Here is an 8901-nt window from a genome sequence, read left to right on the forward strand (position 1 = left end):
TTCAAATCTGTTTTTTCATGTTAACATTTTTATCTTCACTTATTAACAGAAATTCAAATTTAGAAAAAAATATTTTCAATAATACATCTCTCTAGAAAGTTTGGAAATTTGTTAGAAATTTTTCTACTAAATTAAAGATATGGTTTCATAGCATCCATCCTGCTATACAACAGAGAATAATTTTCTTTTGTTTTGTTTCACATTGATAGATTTATTTCAAAAGTATGGTTATTTTAAAAACTATATTCTATAATATTATCATTTTTATGCTATTTACATTTCAGTTTAGTAAATTTTGTGGTCCATGTATTTTAGGGTTCTACACATACATTCTGTAGATTACCATATCTTAATATAAAACTAATAATGTAATGTTGTAAAATGTACATAATTATGTTCTACAAGTATTTTGGCCTTGTTTGGTTTTGTTTCATTCTATTGAGTCTATCTTGATATTTACTGTTATGATTGGATTTACTTGTCTCATGTCTGCTTTTTCCTACTAACTGTCATTTCTGTGTTTATCTCATTAAATATGCAATACAGAATTAAATACACTATTTTTTAGTGATTGTACCAGAAATCATAATAAGTTATCTTTTTAAAACTAATGAGTTCTACTTGAATTAATATGATATACTTTTGATTAATGTAAAATGATTATTACAAATTGTATAAACTTTGTTATGATAGCTTCAGTATTCTCCTTTAAATACATTTATCATATATGACTACATATGCTAATATACAATAATTAAATTTATATTAAATACCTGTGAAAATATACCTGTATTTATTATGTAAGATAAATAGTTTGTATTATGTAATTTTATATATACATTTTTATACTTGATATTATATTCAATTTACCTTTAAATTAGGCAAATAAAAGAATGATATATATTTGCATTATTTTTGCATTTACCTATATGATCATCTTTAATGAAATTTTCTGTTTGTTGTGTGAATAATTTTATCATCTAATAATGAATCGTCTATATATTTTAAGTCATAACTGCTAGCAATGCACCTTTTCTATTTGCTTTTACAGGAATGTCCTCTACCATCAATTTTGAAAGGTATTTGTTTTGATTATTGATTCCTTACCTTACCTGTTTCTTGTCTGTCCATTCAATATGTTAAATATATCAGCTCATTGTCTCTTAGAATTCATCAATTCTCTAGAGAAGGTAGCTTTTAATATTGTTATCTGTAAGGTAATATTATTTTTGAATTTGGAGTGTTTCAGTTTTGTGTGTATATTTCTGAAACCATTTATGTTTCACACTAATGTATTAAAGTCCTACCACTAAGAGAAAAACAAAATCATACACACATATGTATCTACATATATCTGTATGTAATAATTAATATATATTCACATACTTATATTAAAATAATTTCTTTAGTAATTTTGCTAACAATTGAGCATCTAGAGTGAAGAGTATACAAATGAAGGCTGATTCATGAGGAAACATCAGAATTAACTTGATGCCTGTGGGAGTTTACTGGGGGAATGAAAAGAAGGCTACATTAAGAATTCAACCATAAGTGGGAGAAAACTTTAATGAAATATGGATTTGCTTATTACACAAAAACATTTTAAGTTCCCCAGTAGGCTTTAAATCACTTAAGAAATATGGTTATATGCATAATGTTGGGGGTTCTCTACTTAATGTATATCAGTTCCTTTAGACCTGCATTCTGTTTGTTTGGAAAAATATAATAATTTACTATGACATAGAAAAAAAAGATTGTCAACATAGCACATTAACCCTAAGGGCATAGCAATATCATGTATATCTTGATAATAACCAACTACTCTCTTACTGGACTTACGACCTGCTCAACAAAGGGAAAATAGTCCTTGGTACTGGAAACCTAGCCAGCTACCCATGGTTTGTAGGACACCCTGCAACCATCACTTTTCAAACCAGCATAATCCCTAACTACATTCTAAATATTTGTCCTTATATCTATAGTAGTCTGCTCTCCTTAGCAAGGAAACTTCTCTTTGCCACAGAGGCCATTACAGAAAACTACAACCAAGTAAGTTGCAGGGTTATAAAGCCTGGCCCCAAGTGATACATCTACAAAGCCCTCCTCTTCTTTAGGATAATTTTAGGAGAGAGGGAGGAAGGCTAGTAAGAGCTAGAGAAGTAGGAGATTTGCCTTTATATTTTATCTCCTAGAAATATCTGAGGCTATACCCATGAAATCTCTCCAACATGGCTGCCTAAGAAAACTCTGAATAAGGACAACACCAATCAACATGCTAATATTGAAGGGAGAAAGCTCATGAAACATCACCGCAAGATGAAGAACTTCTAAGCAACGATGCAATGCTTAAGATGAAAGTGTCCCAAGAAAGAACTCTTCCAATCGGTCAGTCCTGAAAATATGCACATATGCCTAAAGTTATACAGACTGACCATGTTGTATGTATGTATATAGGAATATGTCCATATCTGTGCTCATATGTAACAGCAATTAAAGAAAAAGAGATCATTAATGTAAGAGAGCAAGATGGGTTACATGGGATGGTTTGAAAGGAGGAAATAGAGTACAGAAATGATATATTATAATCAAAAATTACTGAATTATTGAGAAATAGAAAACATGATTATGTCTAGAAATAGAACAAGTTAATTATGATGCACCTACCTCCTTAAAATTGTAGCCATCATGATATAAGATAATGTTTTAATTCTCAAAATCAAAATTTGAGAGTATCAAAGCTAGAAAGATGATGGACTGATCTATCCACTGTTTGAAAAGCAGTCCTTTTATTTTAAAAAGGAAGCCAATTTATTGTATTGTCAGTTCTCTGCTATGTGACTGGTTTGTAGTAAATAGGGGAGAATAAGAAGGAGACATTCTGATGAGCCTGAATCCTCACTGCCCATATGGCTTGAACATTTTCTCAAATTCATATATTGGAAATCTACCCCTAATACCTAAGGATATGAAATTATTTAGAGAAAAATGATTTTATATATTTAGTATGTTAGTGCAGTTAACCAGCTCAGCTCTAATATAATGATGGATGTCTGCATAGGAAGAAAAGTTTGGAGGCAGAGACAAAGAATGCAGTTTCAAAACATGAAAGCAGAGATTACAAAAAAATGTACATATAAGCCAAGAGATGCCAAAAATTGTCAGAAACTAGGACACACACATGGGACAGATTTCCGTTCCCAACATTCAAAAGGAGCCTTGGCTGCCACCACACACCTTCAGAATTCCAGGCCCCGCAACTGGGAGACAATGATTTCTATTATGCCAAGAACTCATGTCATGAGACATTTTCCCCAATAGTCTTAGAAAATGAATACACATACCATTTAACAAGGCCAGGACCTCCCCACCTTGCAAAAAGCATTCTGTTTTCTCACTGGCTATAATCCTCCTTTTATAATATTTATCATAGTCCAGAAATTATGAAAGATGACTGCCACATTAAAACATGATCCTTAAATATATTTATTTGAAATGTTATTCTGTATTCACTATCTGGTCAAATACATGCAGAAAACAAAATAAAACAAAAAAATCAGAGCAAACAAACAAAAAACAGTACCCCAGATCTAGAAGCCAGGTAGGCAGCAAAATTAAGCTAGTGGTGAGAATTAGTTTATCCACAGGATCATTTTAGTGAATGGTTGCCTATTGGTGTGAGGGCTGACATGGCTGAATCTACTAATAACATGCCTTTTTCATTTGCAGTCTTCACAGTGAGCAAAATTATAAAGCATTACATTTGACCGTTCACTTTTTCTGAATGAAAGAATAATCAGAGACTCAGATCTATGTAATTTCATGGGAAGAAAAAAATAATTTGATCTTTTTTTCAGGTACTTGTAAGAAGTAACATTGACAAGAAGTTCAGTGAAAGGGATATTATGATGGGCTTCCATAAAGTGAAAATTGACTAGACTCATTCAGTAAGGGATGGTGGAAGCATGCACGCAAAGTGGGTAGGTACCAATGAAGCATTTCTTGTGTGTTCAACAGTAAAATCAATACAAATTACAGAACATGGACTAGGTACAACAGTTAATATATGGACTTTTCAGAAGTAAAGACCTTGAACACTATGCTACATGAGGACCCTTATTATCTTAGATGTTGACTAAAATCAAAATGGTCATAAAATTATTACTAAGTAGAAGTTTTAAGTACTATTCATAACTTTGTTTCCAGTTTCATGAGTGTGATTGCATTTACTCATATGATTTGATATTTCTGCATTTGCATTTATATAAGGCATTTTCATTGTTATCCATTTCCTTATATTGAATATAAATGCATTAATATGCTTTAGTATCTTATTCAGTGTTTCAATTATGGATATATGGATATATTCCAGAAAAGCAGAGATGTATTGTTGTAAAGGGACCCAGAGGACAAATAAAATTTACACTGAGATTCATGAATAGCATATCAGACTCTATGTCTCCATTCACGGTAAGTATGGGATGAGTAGAGTTAGTTTAATATAACATATATTCAAATCTGATAGACAAAAAGATGCATTCCCAAAGATTCACTGCTGGGTTATCAGTTTTAACCAGACACCACCACAATTTAGGCTCTGTTGCATTGCTTGAAAATACATTCTTCAGACGTTTCTTCATTGTTTGATATAAGATTGATTTTCTAGTGAGAGGACAGAGACCAATGTTTGAAAATCAGAAATGAAAGAGAAACCACACATCGCCAATCAATAGAAGAGGTGAGATGCCCACGAAAAACTCAGGTGCTAATAGCTAATGCTATAGGCACAACCTTAATATAGGACCTTGATACACATAATTGAGTGACCCCATGGCTCATCAGCTCACTTCATTGTAGAGTGTCTTTTCATGGATGGCTGGGTATAGACACTTGTTACATTTGCATAAATTGGAAAAAAGATCTTACTCAAAACTCAAAGTATAGTCTCTACTGAATGAATTTTGTTTTCCCAACAAGAAGTGATCAAAAAAAATCATAATGAAGGCTATAATAACTCAGTGATCATCTGAAGTTTGTTTCTTTAATTAATTAGACTATTAAGATGACCTTGCATTTAATTCTTAATCTACTTAAGAATTATAATCCTTGTGTAATTAGCAGTTGAGTTTGTATTGTGGCTTATGGAAAGTGAGTTAAGTTTTACAGAGGATGAGTGTGCTCATCCCTATCGAATTGGGAGTTGTTCCTGTGAAAGAACCTAAAGCCGCCCAATTCTAAGTAAAAAATCAGCCATGTAAACTTCAGAGTCCTCTGTTTCTTTTGAGACATGACTATTTTCTAATGATTCTTCTTATTTTATTTTAATTTGTTATTCTTCACCAACAGTGTAACTAAAAGTGACTTGAGATATATGTAGAAAAATTAATTTCATCTTTAGTACATTTTGGGAGTGGACAACAATAGTGGAAATGTCTGAATTGTCTCTGTCATCATTACTGTTATTTGCTTTTATAAACACACTGTCAATGTCTTATTGGTACGCGATTATTTATAGGAAATGCAAGCTAAAATGTTCAATAAACCTTAGAGTGAGTACCGATTATTTAGATTTCAATATAAAAATATGATACTTAGAGACCATGACCAACAAAATTCAAAATGAATACAAAGGAAGAAGATGAGAGGCCACAGAAGGTCAAACCATTTATATCACTTTGCTTTGCCTAGATTACTGACAGTGAAAATTCATAACAAAGTATTTTGTATAAAAATTTAAATTACAAAATGAAATAGAGTAACATAAATTACAATATATAGGGCCATGTAAGCATTAGACAAAATGATTTGTTTTAGAGTTGTATTTTAAGTTTTGTTTTTATATGTATACACCTTTCTTGACATTATTTCAATGGAATATCAATAAAATAAATACTAATTTGTCTTTTATAGATGCCCTCAGTTTAAAAAATTGCTGTCCAAGAAAAATTGTAGCAATTATTCAGAGGAAATTATAGACTTTAGAAATGTTCCTTTTAACAAATACATTTCAGATGTTCCAAAGAAGAATTGTCAAGAATCTTGTCAAGGATTTTAAGTAATTTAATTATCATTGTCAGCTGATAAAATGTGATTTTGTGTAATAAACTATAATTCATATATCAAAGGCATTTAATTGTTAAGCCAGTTATAGTTCCTTTCAACTAAATGACAATATTGATTTCTTATTTTAAAACCTGAAGAAGAGAGGAAAACACCTAACACTATATGGGACCATGGTGCACAGAGGCCACAGGAAAAGGAGGCACAGGCCCTCCTGGTTGCTGCTCTCACGGAGAGCTCAAAAGCAGACTGCCAGGAGCAACTTCAGCCATGGGACCAGAGGGAAGACAAAATTTTCTGCTCCAAGAGACCTGCCTGGTCGCCTCAGGACACACAGAAACAAAATTCCTCTGGGACTGAACACTTCCAGTTTTTAGCTGGGGCCCTAACCTCGCTGATCCTGGCCCACAGCTCCCTGCTCCCAAACTCCTTGGGAGAAAGAGCTCACCACCCAGACAGGTGTGTGCACTCCTGAGACTGCAAAGTGGGAGAGACAGCCAATACTGCCCAGCATTGCCCACATCCCTGGCCCAAGAGGAAACTGTATAGGGCTTCTGGGAACCGGAAGATAAGGGCACTCAAGCAGTAAGTCCCCTGTGGTCCAGACACCATCCGGACCTGAAGGGACCAGGGCAAAAGCTCCCTGCACCCAAATCCGGTGGGAGGGAGAGCTAAACCTTCAAAGGGGCAGACACGCCTGGGAAAAGTTCCACCAGAGAATTACTAAACCTGATAAACACCTTCAGCAAAGTGGCTGGGTATAAAATTAACTCAAATAAATCAGTAGCCTTCCTCTACACAAAAGAGAAACAAGCCAAGAAAGAAATTAAGAAAACGACACCCTTCATAATAGTCCCAAATAATATAAAATACCTCGGTGTGACTTTAACAAAGCAAGTGAAATATCTGTATGATAAGAACTTCAAGACACTGAGGAAAGAAATTGAAGAAGAACTCAGAAGATGGAAAGATCTCCCATGCTCATGGATTGGCAGGATTAATATAGTAAAAATGGCCATTTTACCAAAAGCAATCTACAGATTCAATGCAATGCTCATCAAAATGTCAGTCGATTTCTTCAGAGAGTTAGACAGAACAATTTGCAAATTCATCTGGAGTAACAAAAAACTCAGGATAGGTAAAACTGTCCTCAACAATAAAAGGACTTCAGGGGGAATCACTATCCCTGATTTCAAGCAGTATTACAGAGTAATAGTGATAAAAACTGCACGGTATTTGTACAGAGACAGACAGATAGAACAATGGAATAGAATTGAAGACCCAGAAATGAACCCACACACCTATGGTCACTTGATTTTTGACAAAGGAGCCAAAACCATCCAATGGAAAAAAGATAGTATTTTCAGCAAATGGTGATGGTTCAACTGGAGGTCAGCATGTAGAAGATGCAGATTGATCCATGCTTATCACCCTGTACAAAGCTTAAGTCCAAGTGGATCAAGGACCTCCACTCCAAACCAGATACACTCAAACTTATAGAAGAAAAAGTGGGGAAGCATCTGGAACACATGGGCACTGGAGAAAATTTTCTGAACAAAACACCAATGGCTTATGCTGTAAGATCATATATCAACAAATGGGATCTCATAAAACTGCAAAGCTTCTGTAAGGCAAAGGACACTGTTGTTAGGACAAAACGACAACCAACAGATTGGGAAAAGATCTTTACTAATCCTAGAACTGATAGATAGAGGGATTATATCTAAAATATACAAAGAACTCAAGAAGTTAGACTGCGGGGAGACAAATAACCCTATTAAAAAATGAGGTTCAGAGCTAAACAAAGAATTCACAGCTGAGGAATGCCGAATGGCTGAGAAACACCTAAAGAAATGTTCAACATCTTTAGTCATAAGAGAAATGCAAATCAAAACAACATTGAGATTTCACCTCACACCAGTGAGAATGGCTAAGATCAAAAACTCAGGTGACAGCAGATGCAGGCAAGGATGCGGAGAAAGAGGAAAACTCCTCCATTGTTGGTGGGAGTGCAGACTGGTACAACCATTCTGGAAATCCGTCTGGAGGTTGCTCAGAAAATTGGACCTGAGGACCCAGGTCCTTGGGCATATACCCAAAAGATGCCCCAACATATAACAAAGACACATGCTCCACTATGTTCATAGCAGCCTTATTTATAGTAGCCAGAAGCTGGAAAGAACCCAGATGCCCTTCAACAGAGGATGGATACAGAAAATGTGGTACATCTACACAACGGAATATTACTCAGCTATCAAAAAAATGACTTTATGAAATTCATAGGCAAATTGATGGAATTGGAAAATATCATCCTGAGTGAAGTAACTCAATCACAGAAAAACACATATCATATGCACTCATTGATAAGTGGATATTCGCCCAAATGCTCAAATTATCCTAGATGCACAGAACACAAGAAACTTAAGAAGGATGACCAAAATGTGAATGTTTCACTCCCTCTTTAAAAGGGGAACAAGAATACCTTTGGAGGGAATATGGACGCAAATTTAGAACAGAGGCAGAAGAAACACTCATTCAGAACCTGCCCCATATGTGGTCTATACATATACAGCCACCCTATTAGACAAGGTGGATGAAGCAAAAAGCGCAGGCAGAAAAGAACCGGATGTAGATCTCTCCTGAGACACAGCCAGAATACGGACCCTCGTTGAAGGAATCAGAGAAAGGTATGAAAGAGCTTGAAGGGGCTCAAGATTCTATATGAACAATGCCAAGCAACCAGAGCTTCCAGGGACAAAGCCATTACTCAAAGACTATGTACATGGACTAACCCTGGGCTCCAAACTCATAGATAGCAATGAATAGACTAGTAAGAGCATCAGT

At 34.6% G+C, this 8901-nt stretch overlaps 1 long non-coding RNA gene across 1 annotated transcript; it reads left to right on the top strand.

The window, feature by feature from the left end:
* The first annotated feature begins 1049 nt into the window (after nt 1–1049).
* LOC134481127 (uncharacterized) lies at nt 1050–5768 on the top strand. Its single transcript, XR_010056349.1, has 3 exons — nt 1050–1079; nt 2193–2385; nt 3855–5768. It is a non-coding gene; the product is annotated as an uncharacterized LOC134481127 (long non-coding RNA).
* The last annotated feature ends 3133 nt before the right edge of the window (nt 5769–8901 follow it).

Source organism: Rattus norvegicus, chromosome 11, assembly GCF_036323735.1.
Source record: "Rattus norvegicus strain BN/NHsdMcwi chromosome 11, GRCr8, whole genome shotgun sequence".
NCBI lineage: Eukaryota > Metazoa > Chordata > Mammalia > Rodentia > Muridae > Rattus > Rattus norvegicus.